The sequence below is a fragment of the Phoxinus phoxinus genome (genome assembly GCF_949152265.1).
Source record: "Phoxinus phoxinus genome assembly, chromosome: 25".
In the NCBI taxonomy this organism is placed as follows: domain Eukaryota; kingdom Metazoa; phylum Chordata; class Actinopteri; order Cypriniformes; family Leuciscidae; genus Phoxinus; species Phoxinus phoxinus.
The window spans coordinates 24,349,167-24,376,968 of NC_136900.1; the positions used below are offsets into that span (position 1 = coordinate 24,349,167).

Below are 27,802 nucleotides of genomic sequence, written 5' to 3' on the forward strand. Positions count from 1 at the left end.
TGCTTAAGAGGTGTGTTTAGAGCATGTTACATTGTGAGGCGAATCACGACTACTTCAGAGAACCCAGCACAATAGGAACTAGCAGTGACGCAAGTGTACGCTGATTGGTCGAACACACGCGAAACATTTTTATTTAGTTAATCCATGAACTACACTCTACGAACATGGAAAACAGTGATAGATGGACCTCTGAAACTACGCTTAGGAGAAAAACCAATCCAAGCGAAACATTATGTATTTCCGCTCAGCTAGCAACACTGGAGATCACAAGGCAAACGCTAATACTTTTTCATATACTGTCTACTTTGAATAACAGTTCTATCTAATAATGTATTACACATGACTGTTAAACAGATCGGAAACTAATAAAGATAAAGAATGTGAGCGCCGTTCTCAGTGCCGTCAAAATAAAAGTTCGCCTCGCTGTCAAAAGTCACAACAACAAGAGTAGCTTACGTCACTTCAGAGTTCACACTGGTGGTGTGAATGCAACCAGAAAAACGGCCATAGGGGAACATTAGTTCTCGGGGAATCACCTTGGTGGCTAGTTCCTAGAACTACCCAGTGCGAAAGCCCCAATTATTATACCATGCATATTTTTCCTTTTTCTTTTATTCCTTAAAAAAGAAGAAACCAAACCAATGTATAGTTGACATTTGAGGCTTAATGCTATAGAAAAGCAATAGTTTTTTATTTTATATATAAAAATATGGCATGCATTTGCTTCAAATAATGGTATAAAGCTATTCAAAACATCATTCGATTCAATGTAAATTGTGATAATCGTAATTAATTAAAATTAAAATTTCAAGGGAATAATCAACAATTTTTGTCGTCATCGTGCAGCCCTTTCGTTTTTTAACCCGTCTTTGAACTTTTCATTTGTGTCAGTGACCTGGTTTAGGTTTTTTGGTCTGTGTGTCTCATTTCTGTCAGACCTTTGGTTAACCTGTTACTTGCTCTGCATTTTGCAGCCATGCAGTTTAAAGTGTTGTTCTGATGAAGTGCATGCTTATCTGTTTGTGAGAGGTGGAAAATCAACTTTCAGTATGACTGCTGCACAAATCTGAAAACCTCAGTATATATTCACTGCTTTTCCTCAATGCTATCTGTTCCTCTCTTGCTTAATTGTCCTTGTATCCGTAAGGCCCTGAAGGTGCAGTCGGGGGGACAGGAATGAAGGGATTTATGAGGTGTTAGCATGTAGGGGCCCCCCGGCCTCCCGCGCACTGTGTGTTAGAGAATGTCAAGCGCTCTGTGAACTGTGTTGCTGCGAGAGCCATTGCACGCAGTGACTGCTCAACTGTGGAATGTGTTTTCAGTTCACGGTTCATCTTCCAAACCTGTGTGTCCATGTAGTTCCTGGGCTTACACCCTGAACTGTGAAACAGAGAGGCTGTCTTTGTCTGTTTCTTGAAGAAAAACGCATCAATTGTTAACAGTTGCAGTGTGACACTGCTTTGAAAAGATTTGTTTCAGTTTGAGAAAAGCTGAATGATTCAGAAGGACTTGCACTGTTATAAAAAGCCTCACGCTGAACCCCTCGATCCCATGTGATTGCCGTTAACCAGGGGTGGACAAAGTACACAACTTCCTTACTTGAGTAAAAGTACAGATACTACTGGTCGAATATTACAACGTTACAAGTAAAAGTTGTAAAGACCGATGTTTACTTAAGTAAAAGTACAGAAGTACTCATTTTTAAAAGTACTTAAGTATAAAAGTAAATGTCAATGCATTGTTTTATTATTGTTGCATTGTTGCATGTAATAACCAATTTACAGTTCCTTATTCCTCTGAATCTCTGCCGGTCTACCCTAATATCAATATCACATGTATTTCAATAACACAGTTCCAGTCGTGGGATTGAATAAGTCACTCAATAACGTCCACAATGGTTTCGGACACACAAACGGCTGTTCCCAGTTGTTTGGCTTTTAGTATGAATATGTTAGCCTGGTTATCTATAAGCTAGTGTGCTCCAAAACAATGACAAAATTCGGATTTAGAAGACCAAACCCAACGTTGAAAATTAAAATCATGTTGATGTCAGAATCCAATGTCAGATTGACGTTAATCTCCAACGTTGCACAGACGTTGTATTGTGGTTGAAAATCGGGTTGACGTCAGAAACCAACATCACTCGAGTTCTGACGTCAACCAGACTTTCATTTACAACCAAAATGCGACACAAATCATCCCTGACGTCACTACTTTCTACTCAAGGCCCTTGACAGAAATGTAGTGGAGAAAAAAGTATGATATTTGTCTTTCAAATCTAGTGAAGTTAAAGTAAAAGTTTCCAGAAAAAATAATACTCAAGTAAAGTACAGATACTCAAAAAGTGTACTTAAGTACAGATACTCAAGTAAATGTACTTTGTTACTGTCCACCTCTGCCGTTAACCTCCCCTCACTTTCCCCAACCCAGCCAGTGTCTCTTTATTACAAATCCTCAACTTCTCCACTCCACCTACTCGATGGCTTTTTGCTGAGGATTAAACAAGGGGTGCTTTGGTTCCCACTTGGGGAGCTGTGTAGGGGCTCGCGTTCCTGCAGCCCTTCATCAACGGCAAGCTGGGACACAAAGCGGGCATGTGTTCTCTGCCAAGGGACCTGATGGCATTTCTGGGCCTCCGAGTCTCTCTGGATTAGTGCCCTGGAATCTGGCTTCCTGGAAGCAGCGAGCCAGACGGGCCCCGTCAGTGGTACCTTGTCACATGCTCGGCCATCCATCTGTAGACTCTCTATCAAGCTATTGTGAAGAGGACCCTATTCACGGAGCGGCATGGAAATTCAGGTATCTGCTCAAAGTTGTTCTCCTTCAAAGAGTTACCCCAGCAAATGGACACTTAAAGGAGCCATGGATCAGCGCCTTACATCAAATGTCTGCAAGACATTTGTATCTATGGTTACCATCAGACATAGAGACGAGTTTCTGAGGTGAGTGGAGGTGAACTAAGAAACATTGGATGCTTTTGCTCTTAATTCAGTTATGCAGAACTGAACCAGAAGAACCTGTATAATGAATTCCACACCGTTGCCAAAATCTGGAGTTTAGACAGTCCTTAAGTAACTTGCTTCAAGATGTCTTATCTGTGATTGGTGATTGATTTTTTTTAAAACCGATTGTAAATCCAGGTTTCATATGGCCCTCACACATCATGCATCTTCTGGATCGGGATCAGCCTTATTTGCCTCCTGAATTAATTGCCCTCATAATGAAAAAATAAATAAAAATCCTTTAAAAGTTTCAAATGCATGACCTTAGGTCTTCATAATTCTGCAGAGAAGAGTTTACGGCGCATGGCCAAGGTTTCATGCCTGGCAGAAGAGGGGAGAGTTTGACCCCACAAATCACCACAAAGTTGCTTCCAACTTGGGCAAGGAAAGCAGTATTCCCACATCTTTCCCCCGGCATGTGTTCTGGAAAACCAGCAGCGCTGCCTCCCACATCATATTTGACATTCTTGCGTTTCATCAAGCTCTGCCGGTTGGTTTGACTCCTTATTAGATGCCCAGAGAGCTCTGTGGTTAAAACCACAATCATATTTCCCTACCATTCCTGGCAGAGCAAATGTGCTGAGCCCTAAAAGATGGGCCACCTGTCATCATTTGTACCTGAATTAACTTGTCTTATTTATGGTCCTGTAGGTCAAAACTGCTTTGCCGCCCTGAACCCCAACATGTCTAAAATTCCTAGTGTGTTTTCAGAAGTCTTCAGCCAGTACATATTCCTGGCTCTTTTACTTAAAATGCACTCTTTCCCCTCTCTCTTAGAGTCAGAATTGATTGAAAGCATCTCTCTCACTCCTGGAGTGCTTGCCTGCAGGCTTCCCTCCAGAGTACACTTAAGGACTTTTCCACTCCTTCTGACAGGCACCAGTAATCAAGTCCTTGTCCTGATCCAGGAAACATGTATTGGTATTCAGGCCCTTGCTGTCTCTCTCTGGCTGCCGCTGAGATCGAATCAGCATGCTTGTAATTCATATTCGAGACTGTCCTCATACTGCACCCTTCCCTGAGGAACAGTAATAATAAATCCAGGCAATTCATCAAAGTCCTGTAGATCTGCCTATCTCAGCTTGGCAAAAAAAATGAAGATGTTTGGACACATACACCAGATTCGGCTCAAAGTCGGTTCATTATGCGGTGGGAGAAATGCTTCGAGGTGTGAATATTTTATTAGCCCTCATCTATAGTGACAGGCAAGAGTATCTCTTCTTTGTTAATCACGTGGATTAAAGATATATTAAAGAATCTTATTTGACACGCACTGGCATCATTGCAGTTAGAAGAGGGATAATGAGCATGAAAATGCCTGAGGGCTGGAAGATACTTTCCAATTTTTCTCCTAATGCTTGTTTAGGAAGGAATGCTGGAAGGGGCTAAAGTTTACTTTATTCAGATGTCTTTGTTTTATCTTGATTTTGTTTTTTAGGTTCGTCAGCTTTGTACACTTTACAGGTGCTATGGTTTCCTCTTTCTCTCTAAGTGAGAATTTGTGTTAAGGTAGCATTTATTGTCTCCCTTAGGAGAAATTATGTATGGTCTCAAAGGGAGGAATTCAACCAAAGGTACCTGGGCTCATTTGTCATGCATGTCTTGAGTTCAAACATGGCACAAATCAAGGAAAATTTAAGGGTTATTGGCCAGCAACAGTTGTATGACAAGTGAAAATATGTCTGAACAAGAGACAATTTCCCAGACTATTCCTTTGCCAGCTGACAGACCTGCCATTATTAGCAAAGTCTATTTAAAATTTGATGTTTTTCTTGTTGGCCATTTTGCTAATGCCCTTGTGCAGCTATTTTCTACTTCACAAATGCAACCCCTGTGATATGACGATAACACTATCATAAATGTTTGCATCTTCATCTCAAATCAGGCAAACAGAAAACACTTTTTCAGGTCAACAAACAGAGCTGTTGGTCACTGTTTGCATCCAGCTAACAACTTCAATAACAATGATAATCAACCTCAGAAAGAAGAGCTGTTTTTCATTGCACAGTGTGTGACTTTGTTTGAAGTAACTGCAACAAATACTGACCCTTTAGCCTCGGAAAGGCCACATCAAAGTCTGTTCTGGAAGCAAGCCAGACTCTCTTTCTCTCTCTCTCTCTCTCTCTCCCCCTCTCTGTAATCTGTGGTTCACCTCTTCACTGAGTGCAAGAAGGCACTCTGGGTTCTCATTTTCTAGTCTCTCTGCCCTGCAAATTGATCCCTTGGCTCTGGATGAATTGGTGGAGTTGCCGAGTTCTCCGATAAAACCCCTTTTCCTCTTAAGGATCTGCCTCACAAAAGGAAATTGGGTTTTTCTTCTGAGCCGAGAGAGTTGGTGCGTGCAGATTGCAGTGTTTCATGGCTAAGCTGCAAGAGTTACTTACTTCTAGAATTTACAGGTGATTATGACCTTAACCAGAATTCCAGAGCACAGTCAAACAACAGAGGCTCCGGAATGGTTATCCAATTATCAGCTCAACCCGACAGGACTTTTAGGAAAACCAAGAATATCCCAACTTGAGCTGGGTAATTTACAACCTCTTGACTTGAGTTTGGCAAAGCTTGAGATCTCCTCTTGGGACACATGCATTTAAAATTCCTTTGCAATCATTGGATGTCAGATCAATTTACAAACATCTTGTTATTGTTAACCCCATCAGTAGTTTTTTTTTAGAATCGATAGCAAGTGTTCAGTGGGTGTAGTGTGGTCAAAAGACCCGGTATTTCGGTACTAAAAAAATTTCATGGTTACGGTACCAGCGTTTCTTAAGTACCGGTGGTACCGAAGTATCGGGTTAATCCGGTTCTTGACGCGCTGTCCGAACGGTGCACAGTTGCGTCCTCTTCATAAACGCACTGAGACATGGCGACCGGCGGCGCTGCTAATGCGGTGGCTCTGAATCCACTTGTTGACCAGAAAGGAGGAAAGAGCCGTTCACACAGCGCGTTTTTTGCGCGTGCAAATTCGTTTCCCAGGCGCGCCTCTGTTCATGGTTGCATAGCAACGGCAGACGCAATGGGAAAGCACGCGCTTGTGGAAAGGAGAAAGCGGTGCAAACTGCGCTCCATGATGACGAGGAAGTATCATCAAAGAATGAATTGATTTCTAGCCCTTGCATTAGCTTTACTACTAGATATATTCATTGAGATGAGGAATAAAAAGCCGCCCTGTACAGCTATGATCCGCTGTTCGGCCGAGCTTTCCATGTTGTTACGGAGAGGCCGCTGGTTTTTGTCACATGACCCGTTGAGATGCTTCTATTATAAGCCGCGCGCCTACATTTGAAATAACGAATTTGCACGTGTTTAAAACACGATATGTGAACGGCCCCTTAAGTGGTATCGTGTGCGGTTGTATCTAGTTTAAAAGGCCTTTTAAAATTAAATATGAACGCAGTTTTGGATCAAATAAAAGGACAGTCAAGTCAAATAAAACACGTTTTATCTCCTGTTTAGTTGGTAACACTACAATACCATTCATTAACATTACTTAATGCCTTATCTAACATCAACACATTGAGTGAACAATATATTTTTACAACATTAATGTATGTTTGTGAATGTTATTTAATACAAACACTTGATTGTTCATGAACAGATAAAACTTTAGATTTTAAAAATGTATTAGTAGGCTACATTTTTAAATTACCCCAAGGAGAATAATTGCTTCAGTTTATTGTTAGGTAATTTTATCTAATGTTATCTAACAAATGGATATACACTTTAATATATGCAAATTTAATCTAAATTAAGCTTTGGTACCGAGAACCGTGGATTTTCACGGGTATTGGTACCGAATACTGAAATTTTGGTACCGTGACAACACTAAGTGGATGCAACATCTTCCCATTATTCCATTGGCTGTTGAATCTTGGCTCAAGTGGGTGGCTAGCTCTGCAGTGTTAGCCATTGCCATAACTTCTCTTTCCCCTCCTACTCCACTTTCCTTCTCACCCCTTTCTGCCTCCACCTTCCAACCTCCCGTCCTCTCTCATTTAGTTTTATCTGGGCATTAGCGGATTAAGTGCTTGAACTAACAAGGTCATCAAACGGAGGCTTCTCACTGAGAAAGGCGAGAGTGTTTCTCATTTTAGAGTCCATATTGTGGATACCCAAGAGCATTGCGGGCACGGTCTACTCAAGAAGGCTGTTGTTGACGGCATCCACCGGAGAGCTTTGCTGAAGGATACTCATGGATTGGTGAAACCACACACAAATGCTTATCTTTAATCAGCCATGTCCTCACTCCCAGTTCCTCTTCATGCATCTTGTTACCCGTCACTCATAACGTAGAAAACATTCTTGGACTTGATGGGCTGCTAGGATTTACGTAATGATGATTGTAAGGATCGTCGCTTGTCCAGCATAAGAAGCGCCATTATTCTCCCTCTTACTTTCTCTCTCTTTATGTTCCTCTGAGCACAGTTTGCTCAGGGTCTGTCCTTAAACCTCACTTAACTCCTCTGTATGCAAACATTTGAGTGCATGCAAAGCATTAGCCAGTGTCAGATTCACGAAAGGTTTTGAGCAGGGCTTCAGTGGCAAATGTGTGTGTAATTATAGTCGTCTCTCTGAATTTGGATATGCATTAAAGTCTGTGGTAGAAGCATGTTTATTTTTCTCAAGTAGCTTTGTTGAGAATGGGTCATTGGATGTTGTTTGAAATTTTGTTGATATATTAAGATTTAAAATTTTATATATTGAAAAATTTAATTGCTTTTTCTAAGAAAATAGTTGACGTTTCTGTTCCATTCCATCCATAGTCCTGATCCAAGACCCGTAGTTGCCTACAATAAATTGCTTTAGTTAAAGAAGACCCATCGTTATATTTGTAAGTGTATTATCAATAAAGGAGCTTGTTGCTACCGGCTTATGTTATTTGGTGTTATTCGCTGACTGATGATGGGTAGTCATGTTTTCCTGTGTGGATGAAAGCGCAGGGATAAGTCTCTTTCTATTCCTCATTACCCTTCTATGCCTCACACTCCCTCTCTGGGAGTTTGCCCCTCCTTCCCTGCCTTGCTGAACAGTAACAGGAAGCCTCTCAGAGGCTATAAATAGTTGGTGCTCTCTCCTCCTCCATTTCTCTCTCTAAATCCCTGCAGATGGCTCACTGTAAGTGACAGGTCCGTCGCTGACTGAGGATGCAGTGTTCAACCTCCCTGTAGCCCAACGCACACCAGCAGTGCCGGCTGACTGCCAGAGCCCGGCAGATAAACTCTGCCTGAAGAGCTTCTCCAAGCCTTGCCAAGTCAAAAGCACCCAGGGAGCTTTCCCCCCCCTTCACTCCTCCTGCTGTTGGGCGAACAAGCGTTGTCCTTGTGCCGCGGCTCTCAAAATTCAAGAGCGGTGTCAGTTACTCAGGGATCCTTTAGAGAGAGCGGTTTGAGTAGGTGGGAGAAAGGAGGAAGGTGAAGTAAATCGAGAATGTGAGCGGAGAGAAAAACAGGGAGGTTGTGTTTTGAAGTCTGTGGTTCTCAAGCCGATTGAGAGGTAAGCTTGTGGTTGTTAAAGACAGGTTTGTGTGTTATGTAAGGTCTGGCAGCTGAGATTTGTGGTGGGGCGGAAATAGTATCACGGTCTAAGGGTCAACTCCGCCTTGCATGACTTGGCCTCTCTTGTTCGGTCACTTTTTATTCCCCTTTGCCTTCCAGCCAAATTTTACTCCCAAGTACTGGTAATTAATTGTGTAACCATGAATCATTTTCATTCTTTACTCTGAACTTTAGAAGACAAAGCATGCGTTTTCACCGTTACCGTTTTTTTTTTTTTTTGTATCATTAGCAGCTTGCTTTTATGGATAGGTTATCTGTATGACCCCTAAATCTGTTTCTTATTTTAATGTTGTTTGACTAATGTTTCCTTTTTTAGCATCATGCATGGATTTCCTGATTCCACCATTGTTTCGCCTGCATTTCAGAACATAGCAGAGTTAGCTTAATCGTAATCTGCTATCATCCCCTGTCCTCTTCATGGATAAACTCAATGTGTGCCAACATTCAAGCTGTTGAGTTCAGGGTTGTTTGTTACAGTCGGATGCCTTAGGCTTTGGATGCAGGTCGCTGCTGTTAACCTTGTGCCGTCTCAGTTCTCCTGATTAGCAGATATCCGGCAACAGCTGGAATGAATGTAATTTAGTGCCCGTTTATCGCTGCTGACAAAAAGAGGCATGTGCATGCAGTCAAAACAAAAGCAGACCAGCATACTGTTTAGCAGAACATTTTTTTTTTGTACTGGGACAAAAAAAATTTTTTTTTGTCCCAGTACAAATTTTTTTTTTTTTTTGTACAAATCTCAGGACAAAAAAATAACATCTAACATATGTTAGATGTTATTTGTACAGCCTTTTATCAAGTATTCCCCAGTTAGCTTATCAAAATGCTAACATAAAGCGCTATTGGAACCAGTTGTTAGTCAGATTTCTCATGCAGTTTACATGAACACTGAATTTCTGCCTATTTCTGTGTTCCAGATCAGTTACTTATGATTTTACATTTCAGTTAGGATGCATCCTTAGAAGATGGCTACCTATTATAGCAAAAATCATAATTATTTTTGGTCAATATTGAAATCTTGATTGTTTAAAACAAGTATTTGTGGGCGATATGACCAAAGTCTTATTTCACAATATGATTCATTTTTAAATACAGTCAAATGTCACAATAATTGATGCATAAAAATTCCAAACAAAATGGACTAATAACTACAAGAGAATGAATACAAATTAAATAAACATTGTGTAAAGTTTTAGATTGATATTCAGATTAGTAATAGCCTACAACAACAAAAAATGTAATAATCAAACATAAAATAACATTGAATATAACACTGAGTTTTACAGTAAACATTAAATAGAGATTAATCCTTATCAAAGCTACTTAAGATCAGTGATCTAATGCATGGATCCAATATTCTGTTACACATTTTCTTCCTCAATTGTGAGCGTTTACTTAAGACATATCCCACGGTTTACGTGAATACTCTCCAAAAATGCATTTATCCGAAGCCCATTTGCTTATCCGCATTCGGCTCCGACTCGGGCCTCGCACACAGTGTCTTTTTTACGGCTTAATTCGCTTTTCATAACACTGTGTAATATCAGACCCATCCCGCAGTTTAGCAACCGTACAGACTGCATTCTGCAACACTCACTTATTTGGCCGATTTGGATGTTAAGTTTGTGCTTTTTTTTATTTTTTATTTTTTATAATTTTTTTAAAGCCAAAATCGAATAATTGATCATTATCGTAAAGATCGTAAATCATCATAATAATATATTACTATTAATTGCACAGCTCTACCACCCTTGTAGGCATTAGATAATGTCCGTAATGTCTAACCCGAGATGCAAAATATTGCTCTGGCCATTCATTTAGAATTAAAATGTTCATTAAAGATCATTGGTCATTGACGAATAGGATTATAAATGAGATTAAATCCAAAATCAGTTTTTGATTGTTGGCATGTCCTGGGATATTATCCAACATTGAGACAAGTTAGGCTATGTTTACATGGGAACGATCTGAAGAGAAAACGCAAAAGTGGCGTTGCGTTATCACTTTTTATTCTGCGTTTAGATGAGCGTTATTGGGGGGAAATCTGTGTGCATACTGTGACGCAAAAGTGTGTGAGATTGGATGTAGTGTGCACTCCAGGCGGCTAGGTGGCGATGTGGAGCACTGAAAGAGAAAGAGACACTGACACAGTTTGTCATGTTTAATACGGTAAAGCCGCTGCTTTAACCCTCGGCGCTCTTCGCGTGTCGCTCAAAAATGACAGATTTTTATTCTTTTTTTGTCAACAAAATTAATGCTATATTTTAGTTTGATAATGTTGTGTTATTTTCCTGTACTGGCGCATGCCTGTGACGTAAACACGTACGCGACGCCTTCACTGTCTAGCAGACTTTTGCGTTTTTACCGTTTTTACGCTTTAGACGGGAACGCGACGGTGGAGCGTTTTTAAGATCTCCACTCTGGAGGGTGGTTTCACTTTTTTGCATTTTTAAGCTCCAAAAACGCCAACGCCGTGTAAACGAAAGGCACATCCGATAAAATATTTTTACGCGTTCACCCGCGAGCGTTCTCGTGTAAACAGGGCCTTAATCTCCTCTGGATCGTTCTGAAGCGAACACCGGTTCCCCGTTCAGTCCACATTGCCAAACTCCAAGAGCTGTTTCTTCTCCTCAGTCCCTCAGGTCTGCTTATCTACATCGGCTCTCTCTTGACCCAGCCTGCCCCTCTTCCACCCCCCGCTGCTGGTGACCTTGAGTGTGGGTTATTATTGTAATCAGCTCTGCTTGTGTGGAATAACCTGAGGTCGTGTGGGCAGGACTTGGTTGGGAGAGAAACCTGGGGGTGGTCCAGTAGTTTCCATCGTGCAGATTGAACTTTTTGTTTTGTTGCCTACAAGTTTTTTCTTCAGCAAATCTGGACGTGAACTGGTTTTGTTGTGACTAATGTGTAGTGGGGGGGTTCATAAGCGATTTGAACTTGAAGTGTTTTTCTTATTTTCTGACTCATTCCACTTACGCCTACAGCTTACATGCTGCAAAACAAACTTTTAGATACCAGAGCTCAGTGGTCTCAGTGGTGGAAACTGTCTGAGTGTGAGATCGTGACCTCCACACAGGGAATATTGCAGAGATGTTCATTGCTACCTGGGCTTTATGTAGCACCTCAGATCCATTACTGCTGTACAAACTGCACACGCAATCTCCGGAAACCCATAGACTTAGCGGGCTCTAGGTTTGCAACCTCGCTGGATTGGTTTAGTTAAACAAAGGTTTAGTTTTATTTCAGGTAGCTTGAAAAAATTAATGATAGCTAATTTTTACAATCTGGACAGACTAGCCTAATAAATGAAACACAAAGCTCGTTTAACAAGTATAGGCCAATCAATAACTATTTAATTGTTATATTATCTGCAATAATTACGAAAACCCGTGCAGCAGGACTATCAATTTAATTAAATATTCAGTTTAATTTTCTATTGATTATATATAGGACTTTATACTACAGGGCCGTTGAATGCTTGAATCTGATTGGTTGACGAACGTTCTGAGGTGTGCAATTATATTCAGGGAACCGCACGGCTAAAGTAGTTCCAGGCAGGTCTTGACCTCATTACAGTTCCATATGACTTCGCGTAGTTCACTGTAAAAACGGACAATAGGATACAATTCATAACAAGAGAAACTGCAACCCCTGCGCTTGATCTGCAATTTTCAATGTCCTATATAATCAATAAAAAATTAAACTGAATATTTAAATAAATTGATAGTCCTGTTGCACGGGTTTTCGTAATTATTGAAGATAATATAACAAATAAATAAAATTGATAGGCCTATACTTGTTAAAAGGGCTTTGTGTTTCATTTATTAGTCTTCTAGTCTACTGTCACTAATAGAAAAAAAGAATGAACGAATTAATTAAAACGAATTGAATTAATAAATAAATAATATTGAGGCACAAGGCCGGTTATGAATGTAATTTGATACTTATGAGTCATGACTAATCATGCACGCGTTTTCAGCGCGTTCAGTCTATGTTCACAGTGGTGTTTAAAATCTGCTGCATTCACAGTCAGAGAATGTTTCTAGTCGTTAAGTGTGTCCAGCATTACTCTGCTATCAGCGGCTCAGACCTCCGTTACTAACTCTAAAATGACGTTTTGGAATTAGCAACGGAGCATGGGTTTAGATGCGCAAGGAATTAGTCCTCCATACAAGAGCGTTTTAATGACAAAAACTTTACAAACGTCTTGAAATACATCATCTGAACAATATTTCGAGGTGTGGTAACTGTAGTATAAGCGGAATAATTGACTCCAGGCCGTTGAATTATTATAAAAATAATGCACACCCGAGGTGTAACGGCCACTCCGCTTCGCGTCGTGACCGCATTACCACCTCGGGTGTGCATTATTTTTATAATAATTCAACGGCCTGTCGTCAATTATTCCTTACATATACTTTATGTATTAAAATTAAACTGCATGTTTCCATTGATTGTGAAGTTAGACATTGAACATCGCAGATCGAGCGCATGCGGCTGCAGTTTTTCTTGTTATGAATTGTATCCTATCTTCCGTTATTACAGTGAACTACGCGCAGTGATATGGAGCTGTGATGCGGTTAAGACCTGCCGGAACTACTTTAGCCGTGCGGTTCCCTGAAAATAATTGCACACCGTAGAACGTTCGTCAACCAATCAGATTCAAGCATTCAACGGCCCTGTAGTATAAGATGAAATGAAGTCCACCTTCTTTTCTTGAAAGTAAGCTTCACCGGGTCTTGCTCTGAAGCTGAGCGTATCGTGGCCGATTGGCCGAGATGGAGTGTGTAGACGCACTGTTTAATGTGCATTTACTTAGAGTTGTTTGTTAGCCTTCACTTTGAATCGCATTTAGTTCCAGACAGCTTATCGTGCACTTCCTTATGGAATCAATAGATGCTAAGCCATCCGTTAAAGCTTGTGTGGTTATCATCAGGCGATCTGAGGTCTCTCTTGCTCTTTCTGGGCAGACGGATCTTTTACCATCTGGCTTAATGCAGGTTGTTTTGTCCTGAATACTGGTATGCTTCAAGAACTCGTTTTTTTCTTCTTCTTTTTCCCACGCAGGAAACACTATCTTGATTGTTATGCTGTCTGTAGGGGAGATTTTCCTCTCGGCTCTTGCTTACGTCGAGGTCAGATTACTCAGAGCGGTACTTGGCTGTTTTTCTTCTTCTTCTGGCCACACAAACACATCTTCCCCAACACCCCCATTCCCCCTTCCACTTGTTTTCTCCTCTCGGATTGTCTGTCTTCACGCATGAAGAGTAAGAGCACCCCAGATGTGAACTGGCGCTGATCCATCTTTTAGAAACTGGGGCAAAAGCAGAGAAAAAGCAATATGAGTGCTGTGTTTTGCGTTGTTCTGTTTTAATAATACATTTTTACTCCGTGTCCGCTCTTTGGTGTGTGTGTGTGTGGTCACAATGTGTGGATCCTAACGTGACTCTTAAATTTGTAATTTTATGTTCAGTTTTTCACTGGTCAATTTTGAGATTTTGGGCTATTTGTCTTCAATAACATGTCGTCTTTCAGACTTGTGGTGAAAAAAAGTCAGAAATACACATTTAGGTCTTTATTTTACTAACTTTGTTTATTTGCGTCTGTAGATTTCTCCGAAATTCAACAAAAGTTGTCGTTATAAATCATTATGATCCGCGATCTCTCTCTGCTTCCTTTAATCACACACACCGCTGGAAAGCTCTCTCTCTCCTGTACAATGCTGTCGGATCCAAATATGGTCATTTCCTTTTAATCAGCAACCAATCGTGAAAGTACAATGGGCATTTAACTCTAAAAGCGAAATATCATTGGCTGATGTCAATGTCTGACACCGTGATTGGTTCAGAAGCATCACGTGACGCGCTCTGACATTCAGATGTGTGTTTTTGACTGTTTTTCTGCTCAGTTAAAGGCCATAAATGCTGTGTTTATAAGTTTTGATGTGATTTAGGTGGTTTGTATTGTTGTTGCTAATGATTTGATGAGATATTGTGTCAGTAAATAGTTGTTTCCACTAAAAAAGTATGAATTTTTACATTACAAATCTAAATGCCTTTTTCTCAAAATGAGTTTTTTGTCATTCTCCAGTAGAAACATCTCAGCCGATGTACACCAAACTCTCCAGTTACACACTTAGCAGTATTCTGAAGATATGCTCAGAGGGATTTGTTAATAAATCATTCCTGGCCTTTATGTGACATTTTAATTAAAAAAAATATGGCGAAAATTGATTTTTTTAAGGCTAAGGACAGTATATTTTGATCCCCTTTTATGTAGAGGTTTTGGTTTTCTTTTGAATTGAGCCCTCCTCCCGAGGTAATACTTTTGTTTTGGGATGTATTTGGTAATGTGTTCCTTTTACTTCATATTCTTTTTATTTTCTAACTCCTGCTAAAGTGTATCAATAAAAGGCATTTCAAATTGAAACTTGTTTGGTTATTTTGTGAATCTGGGACCGGAGAGCTGGAGATCCTCAGTCTCTCCACTGTTTGTTCGTCGTTCCCTATTTTATCCCTAGACTAAGGGGAGACGTAACGATACTGACAGTGCTTTGACTGAAAAGCATTCAAGTTCACTGAGAATTGGAGCGTCTGTGACTGCCGGTAATGCAATAAAGTTGAGAAGCATACTAGGACGACATCTGATTGTGAACACGATACAAGAAAATATGAGTTGACACCAAGATTAAATGCTAATCATCTCTTCGATTTTTCACTTCTACTCTGTTGTGGTTTCTATCAGTGTTTCTCTTCAGTAGATCAGATTTAGGAACTAGTCCATCCATGTCTTGATGATTTTACCTCGCTCTTGTGTTGACTATTGAGCCATTTGTTGGTTGGATGGGTCAGTTAAAGTGTGTATGTCAGGTTAAATTTTTAATTTTGATTAACACAAAATAGTGAGGGGAAATACACGTTTGACAAGTTGATGTATTGTTTTGTATGTTTTTCGATTCCTAAAGGCAGAATATAAGATGAAAAAGTTCGTTATTTTCAGTCCTCCCTTAAAACTGCTCCTCATTCCAAACGAATCGTTTGACGTCATTTGAGGGAGACGTCTCGCCAGCTCGCTGAGCTGTGTTGATAATTGCACGAGTGATAGAGCGAGAGAATTAGTGATTAGGACATTTATTTAGTTATTTAGTTAGTTATTTAAGTTAGGTCGTTAGTATACGCAGGCGTATTTTCACGATGGTGAATTACTGCGTTTGTGCTGGGTGCAAAAACACCGTTAAAACCGCTCACAGAGTCCACTGTGTTCCGTGCCTGGGTCAACTTTGTTCGGACCAAACGCGCCGACTTCAGTGCTGCTTCCGTATCCAAGACTTCGGTCATTTGCAGCGCCCATTTCACTGAGAAGGACTACGCGGTTGGAGATCTCATGAGTTATAAAATGGGATTTAAAACCCGAGTGAGACTGGCAGCTGATGCGGTGCCTACGGTCAGTGTATGCTACTGTAGTAAAGCAGTCGATCTCGCCCGCCCGCGCCCCTCGCCCCTCTCTCTCTCTCTCTCTCTCTCCCTCTCCCTCTCTCTCTCACACACACACACACACACACACACACCAACCAACATATTCCAGCATTGCAATATTGACATCGATCGCAGCCTGTTTATTATAGTAACGGAGCTTCAGAGCTAAGGCGGAGCTACAGATTAGGTGTCCCTAAATAACCCGCGTATCTAACAGTAGTTCCGCATTAATTAATTTGCACGCGAGTTAAATTTTTTTTTTTTATACTGTGTATTCTCCGTGTATATTCATGCACTGAACCGTGACACCCGTACCGTTTCGGTTCAATACGAATACATACCGTTACGCCTATACTTACCAGACACCTGACCAACTCTCCACTGGTTCTTCTTCACTCCAGATATTTATGTTTCTTCGATATGAATTATTTACATTTCTGTTTGGCTTCTCATCTGTCTCCCGCCTGGGAGGCTCAAAATTGTATGGCTGTGGGCCATCGTATAGGTTTGAGGGGGATTTTGCATCTCCTCAGACTCAAAACTCTCCATACTTGAATAGAACTTTGTTGGCACGTCTCCCTTGTATGACGTCACAGCTCAGCTGCGTTTTAAAAATATGATCTTGACAGAAATGGCTATAAAGCTTATTGTAGGGCAGTTACAGTAATAATTTTAATGATAATTACATTTTCACTCAGACATCTAAACCTTATTTAATATATCTAAAAAAAAAATTTAACCTGACATACACACTTTAACTTAAAATGGTGGGTTTACTAATAATTTTAGCCGTGTTTTTGTGGTGACTGTGCTTGGTTCTGCTGTGCTTTGATTTCTTGTTTTAACAGCCCAGATGCGGTTGTAAAACACAACTTTCAACTCGACAGCCTGGAGGTGCAGTTTTAATGTGAAAAGCCCTTAATCTTTATCTGCACTGTTTGTGAAAGCGAGCAGCACGTCAATTTACATCTCTAGTCAAGTGTTACTTAGTAAAATAGTAAATGATTGTTTTCAACATTCTTGCTATATAATATATTGGTAACACTTTACAATAAGGTTCATTAGTTAACTACATTAATTAACATGAACTAATAATGAACTGCACTTATACAGCATTTATTAATCTTTGTTAATGTTCATTTCCACATTTACTAATACTTTATTAAAGGGGGGGTAAAATACTTAGTTTCAGTCAATCTCATGTTAATCTTGAGTACCTATAGAGTAATAGTGCGTCCTTCATATCTCCAAAAAGTCTTTAGTTTCATCATATTTATAAAATAAAAATACAGCTTTCCGATTCTAACCGGAAAAAGCCGAGGTCCTTGATTCTGGGCGTGGGCGGAGCTATAGAGTCAAGCGGGAGCGCCCGGGAAGGTTTGCTTATTATCGATCGTGGTGCGATATGCCATATTACTATATATATATAGTATTTGGTTTGCAAATCCAGCGACGACCTGGGTCTTGTTAATAAAACATTCGTCACTGAAATGACCAGAACACAAAACCGCACTTGCCACACTCCTTTGCTGTCCCGGAAATACAAACTGCATCCACTGTTCCAGTAACACTGGGTTCTTTGGGAAGCTGAACAAGGTAAACTTTCCCTCACATCCCAAAACACACTTTTTTGGAGACATTCTTGACATCAACCATTCCTATTTAGCGCTGCTGATGATGATTTCCGGTAGTAGCGCGTCGATGCATAGATATTATATAGAGATATATGATGTCTATGCGTCGATGAGCGCGGTCTTTCTCTCCTCTGGTCGACGTGTGCGTGAACGCGCTTTTCCGAGAGCAATGCTCATATAAGGAGTTCCACTCTGGTCTACGTCATTAGATCTACGATAGAAAAAAAAACAGCCGAACCCAGTTGCAACCCGGAAGTATGATTTTCAGCACAGAAATTCTGTTATTCGTTCAAAATAACTTTTCAAACTTTGGCCATTATTAGCATGAGAATCCATCTCTTTAACACTGTAAACAACTCTGAATACATGAAACACCATTGTACCCCCCCTTTAAAATCTTGTTAATATTAGTTAATGCACTGTGAACTAACATGAACAAACAATGAACAGCTTTATTTCTATTAACTAACATTAACAAAGATTAATAAATACTGTAACAAATGTATTACTCATTGCTAGTTCATGTTAGTTAATACATTAACTAATGTTTAATAAATTAACCTTATTGTAAAGTGTTACCAATATATTTAAAAACAAATAGCAACATTAATAAATAGGCTAATAGTACAATACAACTGCACATTCTAAAACATGATGGGTTGTTTCAACCCAATTTTGGGTCAAATATGGACAAACCCAGCCGTTGGGTTACATTTTTAAATTACATTTTTAACCCAACGTTTGGGGTTTGTCCATATTTGACCCAAAATTGGGTTGAAACAACCCATCATGTTTTAGAGTGTAGCTTTATACCAAGTGTTTAATACAGTAGTCAACATTTGAAGTGAATCAAACCAGAACGGGTGTTGTTCAAAACTCATGTATAACTTTGCTGAAAGGTTTTGATCCACTTCAAATGTTGACTACTGTACATTAATCTCGTATCTGCTTGTTTGTGTAGTAGCATCGGTTGTAGTGTAACTGTAATGTTACAGTCGGTTTAGTTTTTTTCTCACCATCGGCAAGTCTCCATATTTAGCCTCGAGCGTCTGCTGACACACAGAAAACACACACTATTGGTTGCTAGCAACTGCACACAGGTGTTGTTGAGGTTTCCACTCCTTGCTTCCTTTCCAAGACTCTCTCTTTCGGTTGCTCAGCACACACACACACACTCACACACACATGCTCACACACGCTTTCACATTCACAGCAATGCATGCACACGCGTTTATCTCGCAACGGTGAGACGGATAAAGGCGTCGTACAGGTAAATAGATTGCTCGTGTGAAAACGATGCATACTGAGCTTTCTGTTTCCGGCACATTGCATTTGACGCCTTCAGACTGTTTGTTTTCTTTTTCTCAGCGCTCATTATTGCGTGTGTGTGTGTGTGTGTGTGTTCTCGCTCTTCCTCCAGGAAAGAGAGAGTCGCTCCTACGGGTTGTTGCTAGGATGTGCATCTCTCATTCTCTTAGCAACAGGTGATTTCTCACCGAGAGGCTGTTGCTAAGGGCCGTCGGATAAAGGGAAACTCCTTGCAATTCATCCCGTTTCCCACAGGGCTCCACTTGGCCTTCCTCCCACTCAATCAACCGAATCTGATTGGCAACAGGCTCCGTCTTTTAGGAGCCAATCGTAACGCTTGCTTCGACGCATAGGAGGTATTGAATGTCTCTTGGTGTCATTGTTTGTGGTCTGAACCTTTCCCCCCTCTGTGTTTTCATCGATGCGGAGCGTCAAGCTTCTCCAAAATTGATATTCTGCCTACGCGGCGTTCTGCTCGTGTGGCCAGTTGAACCAAATTAGCTGTGCATGTAACGCAGTCTGTCTGCAGAGCTAGCCGTGTGCTTCTGCTGTTGCTGAGGTGTGGTAACGAGGTTTCTGCGGTAAACACGGCTAAAAGGCTCAGACGGCCTCTTCCTGCTCAGTCCTGCTCACCTGTCAGTTTGTCAAACCCCACGCGCGCGCTCATAACGAGTCAACAGCCAGGCTTCTGTCATGAGAAAGCGAGAGAAGCGCGCGGAGTGGCTAGTGCTGCTCTTCACCCTGACAGGAAGATAACAAGAAATCCACAGGGATGCTGTTACCAGGAGATGTCAGGCGGGGAAATTCTCCATCTCACATCGGGGTATTTGTTCGTTTGATATCTGTACATGTAAAGGGAGCCAAAGACTGGTTGATTTTGTGAAGTTCACTGTTGTGTTTACTTGGGTTTCTTCTCGACTCCAATATTGGGCTGATGTGTCAGAAGCGAATCTGAATGGCTTTATATCTCCTGCAGAACACAAAAGATGCTATTTTATCAAATTTCACATTTTCTTTTAGGATGCACAATATATCGGTATCGGCCGATATATGTTCATTTTTAATATTATCGTTGTGATAAGAAATTTTGGCCGATATATTAAAGCCGATAAGTGGATTATTTCCTTCAGCTGAGACACTGAGTACTCAAACTTTATTAATGAAACTGAATAAATACTGTATTAGAAGTGTATTCTGTATTTTTAAGCGGTTGGCCGGTCACACGGCTTTCATAGTTTTCAGTTACGTGACTGCTGCGGAGACCTGGAGTGTTATTTAATTTTTTTTTATTTAGTTTTATTCATATTTTTTTATTATTCTTTTTTTTTTTTTACATCGCTCCTCCCACCCGATGAAACCGATATTACCGGTGTTGTCACAAGTCGATTAACCGAACGATAATATTACAAATTTACATATATCGGCCACCATATCGGTATCGGCCGATATATGTAAATTTGTAATATTATCGTTATGATAAGAAAATTTGGCCGATATATAAAAGCCGATAAGTGGATTATTTCCTTCAGCTGAGACACTGAGTACTCAAACTTTATTAATGAAACTGAATAAATACTGTATTAGAAGTGTATTCTGTATTTTTAAGCGGTTGGCCGGTCACACGGCTTTCATAGTTTTCAGTTACGTGACTGCTGCGGAGACCTGGAGTGTTATTTAATTTTTTTTTATTTAGTTTTATTCATATTTTTTTATTATTCTTTTTTTTTTTTTACATCGCTCCTCCCACCCGATGAAACCGATATTACCGGTGTTGTCACAAGTCGATTAACCGAACGATAATATTACAAATTTACATATATCGGCCACCATATCGGTATCGGCCGATATATGTAAATTTGTAATATTATCGTTATGATAAGAAAATTTGGCCGATATATAAAAGCCTATAAATAGTGGATATTTCCTTCAGCTGAGACACTTCAGATGTGCACGGTTTGCTTAAAATATGAATTGCTTGAAATATGATTGTAATACTTCAAAAAAGGAAAATACAGTAAAGTGCAACGTGTATCGCGATGTTATATAAGCTTTGCAAAATTATAATGAGAACATCATAATTGTGTGCTTGGGACGTGGCTTTAAATGATGAGACTTTTGTTTTTGTAATCATGCTTGTTCTATATAAAAATTGTGATTTAGATGTATCGGCCGATATATCGGTTATCGGCTTTCAAATATGAAGAATTATCGGTATCGGCCAAAATTTTCATATCGGTGCATTTCTAGTTTTTGTCCATAGTCCATACAATGTAAATCAACGAGGTCTGGTGTTGTTTTGGTCTTTCATTGTATAAAACAGCGGAAACATTCTTCAAAATATCATCTTTTGTGATATGCAGCAGAATATATAAAGTTATATGGGTTTGTTGTAACATGATGGTGTTCAAAAAGGTGATCAAGCCCTTTAAGAACGACTGGTATGTGAGTTTGCTTGGCTTCCTCGATGTTGAACAACTGGAAAACAATATAAATGTGGCTCTGTAGGACAGGCAGGCGTGTGTATGTATGTTGAGAAAGTCTCCGGCTTTAATGAGACCCGAGTCTGTTTTGAAGCTCTTCTGAATGTGGGTTATGAAGGCGGGGGAAGTCTGTGTACTAGATGGCACTGCTAATGCGGTGGCTGTCGTTTGTTGTTGTGTGTTTTTCCTCTCTTTGCTCTTTTGCACTTTTTTTTCTTTTTGTGGTTCAAGGCATTCTCATCATTTGAAGATGCTGTTTTGGTTCACAAATGTTTCCTTTGCTCATATTTTTGTTTCCCCTCAAGGATTCTCTTTGGGTTTTTTTAGCCTTTAAACCTGAAATATGGTAAAAATGCTTTAAAAAATCAAAATGTTTGAAATGGAATAGTTTATTGAACCTTAAAAATCTAAATGCATGTTTTTTTAATATCATATTTGATACATGCTCTGATACAGTGAAAATATGAAGGAAAAAACAGCTACATTTTATTCACAGAAGCAAACTGAGGAAAAATATGCAATTTGGTGCAGATGCGGATATTTACATCGACAAAAAGATGAAATTCTTGAGATATTCTCTCTTAAATCAATGAGATCTTTATAACAGTATAGTGAATACATACATGAAATGCATATAACTATCACTCAAACGACAGGAGGAGATTGTGTGTGTCAGCAAAGTTTTGATCATGTTGATCATTTAGTAGAAATTTGCATATCCAATATGATACGTTAGGCTTTATAGAGTTAAAATGTTAATCTGATGGAAGGCGTGTCTGTGGATGATTTTGACCAATCAGCATCCAGTTTAGGGATGGAACGATATGAAAATTTTGGCCGATACCGAACCGATATTTATATTTAAAAGCCGATAACCGATATATTGGCCAATAAATCTAAATCCAATTTTTTTTTTTTTCAATTTTTGAGAGACTGGCTAAAAAAAACAAAAGTCTCACCATTAAAATCCATGTCCCTAAAACACAAATGTTTTCATTATAATTGTATGTAGCTGATATGATAGACTCATGCATTTTTTTAAAGTGATTCCAATCATATTTCAAGCTATTCAAAACCATCATGTTGAACAGTGCGCATCTAAAGTGTCTCAATTGAAGGAAATAATCCAATATTTATCGGCTTTAACATATCGGCCAAATTTTTTTTATTGGGCCGATAACATTGATAATCAATATCGGTCGATACCGATATGGTGGCCGATATGTCGTACATCCCTAATCCAGTTTAATGCTTGTTTTTATTATCGGTTTAAGTCTCCGGATGATGTTTTACGAGATGCTCGTCCTGGGCACTTGCTCATGATATGGTTTCATAAATGTGCTTTCGTTCCCGTCGCCCCCAGTGGTCAGACCAATGGTTAACATCTCTCTGCGTACCAATTTAGTGCCTCAAATGTGGCCAGCGGAGCAGCTTCCAGAGGACACTCGAACTCAAATTACAGGCAGTTTTTGGTTTCCATGAATCAGATTTTTAGTCACCCCTGCTCTCTAATTATAGGCCCGGGCAGTTAGAGCCCCATTTGTTTTATGACCTTAGAGATATTACCGGATTCAGTCTACGCAAGCCTGTTTAAGTGCTCGGATGCGTGTACAGAGGAAATAGTGTTGCCTTTCCGATTTGGGGAAAAACAGCTCGTGAATTGTTTAAAGTGTGCAAATTAAATGCAGTGTCTAATTAATAAAGCTGAATAAATAAGCTTTCCATTGATGTGTGGTTTATGATATGACAATATTTGGTCGAGATATGAATATTGAAAATCTGGAATCTGATGCAAAAAAATGTAAACATTGAGAAAATCTCCTTTAAAGTTGTGCATTTATGTTCACGATTGTGCTGCATTCACTCACACAAATACATGTTTTATATATTTACGGTAGGACATTTACTAAATATCTTCATGGAACATGATCTTAATATCCTCATGATTTTTGGCATAAAAGAAAAATGGATAATTTTGACCCATACAGTGTATATTTGCTATTGCCACAGATATACCCGTGCGGCTCCAGACTGGGTTTGTGATGGTCATATTTAGTCTTTTTAATCAGTCATCCACTTTGAATTTGCCTTTGAACGACGGGATCCTGAATCGGACACCTTCACATTGTGCGTTTAAAGAAAACAGGCCCCCGCGAAACAACACGGCATGAGCGGCGTGTTTGGTCTGGCAGTGCCGAAGTGTTTTGGTTTGAGCGCTGGAAGCCGCGGCTCTCTCTCCGCTTGTTTTTCCGCCATTGATTGGCTAACAGACTTTGTTTTCTCATGCAGTGGAATGCAGGTTTTTCTGCAACGATTCTTTCATTCAGGATGTGAGGCTGACACGAGGATGTTTAAAGTCTCCTAACACCCTTTTCTTCAGGCCTGAACGCGACGCTGTTGTTTACATAGCTCGGATTAGCGACGCTAACCTGTGAGGCCTCTCAGAGTGAAGTACATCTAAACATAACGTGACGTTTGTTAAACTCTGTCGACGCGCTGAGAGGTGCTGATTGATGATTGGTTTAAAGCATCATGGGTTTTCCTCACTTTTTGCCTATTTGATGTTCCGGTGAAATTCTTGTTAGCTAACGGTTTGTTTTTGTAATGTTTTGCTTTTGCGGCATTTGACTTTTATGTACTAACACAGTAATAAACGTTATCGTCATTAGATCATAATATGGATCTATTTTAATTGGATTAATTTTACCATCATCTAACACTCACTAAATTTAATATATAAAAACACTAATTTAATAACCGTTAAATGAAATCCTTACTAAATCTAAAAATGTAGCATATCAATTTCTCATATACTTTACATTATTCTGTATTGATGTTAAATCCACTTTAAAACTTTTATTTTAGTATTTACAGTTTTATTTTTTTTAGACATACTCATTGAATTTTTTTATAATATAAATAATTTATTATATAAAATATTTATAAATACATTTTTATTAGCATTATTGTAACTACAACTTTAATGTTGTGCACTCTTAAACTGTATTTCAGCGTTGACTGTTATCCGTTTTGCTTTTTTAGACTATTTTATTTTGTTATAAATATTATTTTATTGCTAAAATAATATTCAGACAAAATATTAAAGAATTTAAAACTATTTTAATCTAAGCAATATCAGGTTGGCAAGAATTTTAATACCATATATACTTCCAAATAAAAGCGTGTAGCATTTAAAATGTATTTATATTTGGTGTATTATATATTATATTTATTGTTTTTGTTTAAATAATATTTTGACAATATAATTTTAAACTAATCTAATAGAATTGTAATGTCATGCACTGCTAAATAAAAGCTTTTATATGCTGCTGCACTAAGTTGCATTTGTCATTTCCCTCTTGCTGTGTGTGTGTTGTTATCGCAGGAGAGACATATCCCATGTCTTCGGCCACAAGCGCGTCTCGAAGGTGTGCAGCGTGTGTTGGCAGGCGTCCGTGGGTTTTTTCCCTGGTAACATTGAAGTCATCGAGCGCTCCCACCCCTGTGGTCATCCTGCTGTGGCTAGACGTTACTTTGCTCTCCGAGCACGAGGCATCTGTTATTTCCATCGCCGTCTTGCTCACGGTTGCAGTGGAAATGCAGTTCAGGTTAATGTGTGACGCTCGTTTAACAGATGTGATTTTCCTCGGATGGAGGCACATTTTGATTTTGGTGGCATGTAAGCTGAACCTAATTCAGATCTTGCGCTTGACAATAAGAATAATGCCTATCTTGGCGAGCATCATCAAAAACGCAGTTGGTTATGTCTTAAGCCCTATTTGGACGGGATTAACTTTACAAGGGAAGATCGATTTGCACATCGCCGTCACTCCTGTCGTCATGTGTGTGTTACGCTGCTTCCTGATATCACGTGTGCAAACAAACACATAACCTATATGTATATAAATATATAAAACAGTAATGTCCGGTCGAACGATGTATTAATTATTCACTTAAAGGTACAATATGTAAGAATTTTGTAATAAAATATCCAAAAATCACTTGCACAGTGAGATATATTTCCAGCAGTTGTGTACTCACAATATCCCAAAAGTCTCCAAATATTGTTTATTTCAGAGAAATAAAAATTTTAAATAATGGCCCGTCCCGGAAAAAAATGATGCTTGTCAATGACGCAATATCCGCGCTATCCTCGGTTTCCGCCATAGCCATGATGTAGAGTTGGGGTACTCGAGTCCGGTCTCGAGTCCAATTTTATATGGACTCGGACTTGTCACGCACTCGAATTAATTTGTACTCGGACTTGACACGGACTCGGGACATTTTAGACTCGGAAAAATGTCCGAGTCCAGTCGAGTCCGGGCACTGGATGACACAAAACTAAATTTTGTGATTTTTTTTATTCAAAAACGAAACGAAACAACGTTGTTTCAGCGTTGAGCATTGTAGCCAATCACAGTTAAGTGCATAAACACAGTGGCAAATCAGAGGCGTTTTAGAGTCCGCATGCGAATAATTCGCTCAAAATGTATGTTTAGAATCAGCACGAGCTTTATCCTTTCGCAAATCCCCTCATAAACAACAAAGTCTCTCTAGACGCAATATAAATAAGATATTCACTGTGCAGTGCGGACAACTTCAGTCAGTGTTTATGACGAGAGTTTTAGGGAGAGTGCCGAACGCGGTAAGTGATGGCTTAAAGGGAGCGCTGTTGACAATCTAAATAGTTTTGTTTTTCATACTTCTAGAGGACCAGTGGTTACGTTCACACTGTAAATTATAAAGAGTGATAACTGCATTTTAATGTGGGGTTGAATCCACTTAATTTTTGTCCTTTGAGTCATGAAATTGCGATGATTTGACACATAGCAACTGTAACATAAGAACGTGTTAACCATAGCAACATTTTGGCGTCTGATAATGTTATCATTTTTGTTGCATTTATACTTTAGTCATAAGTTTACATACTCCTTGCAGAATCTCCAAAATGTTATTTTTATATGTTTTTTAATAAGACGGATCATACACATTGTTTCTATTTAGTACTGCCCTGAAAAAGCTTTTTCACATGACAGATGTTTAATAGCCTAAATAAAATACAAACACAAAATAAAGACAAATTACATAGGCTCGATTTTAATATTGTGTCATTACCTGAATGATCAACAACTTTTTTTTCTTTTCTTTTTTTTTAATGGTTGAGGAAAAATCATCCAGCTCCTGCACATTCTTTGCTTTTCCAGCATCTTCTGCATATTTGACTCCTTAATAAGAGTGACTATGATTGTAAGATCCGTATACTTTCACACTGGTGACAACTGAGGGACTCATACACAACTTTTACAAACCCTGCAAACATTTAGTGATGCACAAGAAGGAAGCATCCGTTAAGAGCCAAGAGGTGTAAACTTTTGAACTGGATCATTGGTGTAAATTGGTCTTATTTGTTTAAAAATGCATTCATTAATTTAGTCCAACCCTTTAGAGGCTAAATAAGATATTAGCATGTACAACACAATAAGAAAAATGTAAACATCATCATCTTGCTCAAAAGTTTACCCCTGGCTCTTAATGCATCGTGTTGCATTATTAAGCATTACCTTGCAGATTCTAAAAGATGTACAATAGGTAAACGTATGACTGTAACTATACATTGCAATCATTTTGTAAGGTTTAAAATATTAATTTAGGAGCTCAGTGTTGAGACCTTTCGCCGGGATTTGATTGACAGGTGATCTGACCAATTATAATGCAGATACACGCCATTTTTGTTCGACAAACAAACCAAATCAGTTAGTAGATTAAAGGCAGTGGACTTGAACTTGAAAAATAGTGTGTATTGATTTCTTTTTTAGAAATTTGTGCTATAACTAGAAGAGATTATCAGTTCACGTGCTGCTTGAACTGAGGCCTACACATTAAAGCACCACAAAACAGTATTTATTGTTTGAATTTCATAAAAATTAAAAAAATTGAAAGCTGAGACTTTATTTCAAACCAAAAGTACCCTGCTCTGTCTTGTCTGTTGTCACATTGTTAGTGTCCTCTTTGCTCCAACCGAGAACATGTGGAGTGAGAGAGGAATGGCTTGTCGGACGTAGCAACAGTAACCAAGAGGGGCGGGTCTTTGTGAAAGGTCAATTTCAAATCATTTAAATCTTTGTGGACTCGGCCGGACTCGACTCGGACTCGGATGTTAAGGACTCGGACTCAAGTCCGACTCGACCCTCTTTGGACTCGGACTTGGACTTGTACTCGGTTGTTAAGGACTTGGACTCGACTCGGACTCGACAAAGGTGGACTCGGACCCAACACTACCATGATGTAACCATGGCGACAGACGTGGACAACTGCGTAGTGCGTAACGTTTCGCGGCACGCTGTTCTC

General features: G+C 39.4%; 1 protein-coding gene across 9 annotated transcripts in view; it reads left to right on the forward strand.

The window, feature by feature from the left end:
* znf609a (zinc finger protein 609a) overlaps positions 1-27,802 on the forward strand; it is a 134,571-nt gene that overhangs the window by 65,765 nt on the left and 41,004 nt on the right. The window contains exon 1 of one of the 9 annotated variants that reach the window (XM_079604659.1): positions 8,361-8,495. The exons of the other annotated variants lie outside the window; for them this stretch is intronic. The gene's annotated coding sequence lies outside the window, so the exon portion shown is untranslated. Of the gene's footprint in view, positions 1-8,360; positions 8,496-27,802 lie in introns of those variants that run through there. 9 annotated transcript variants of the gene reach the window in all.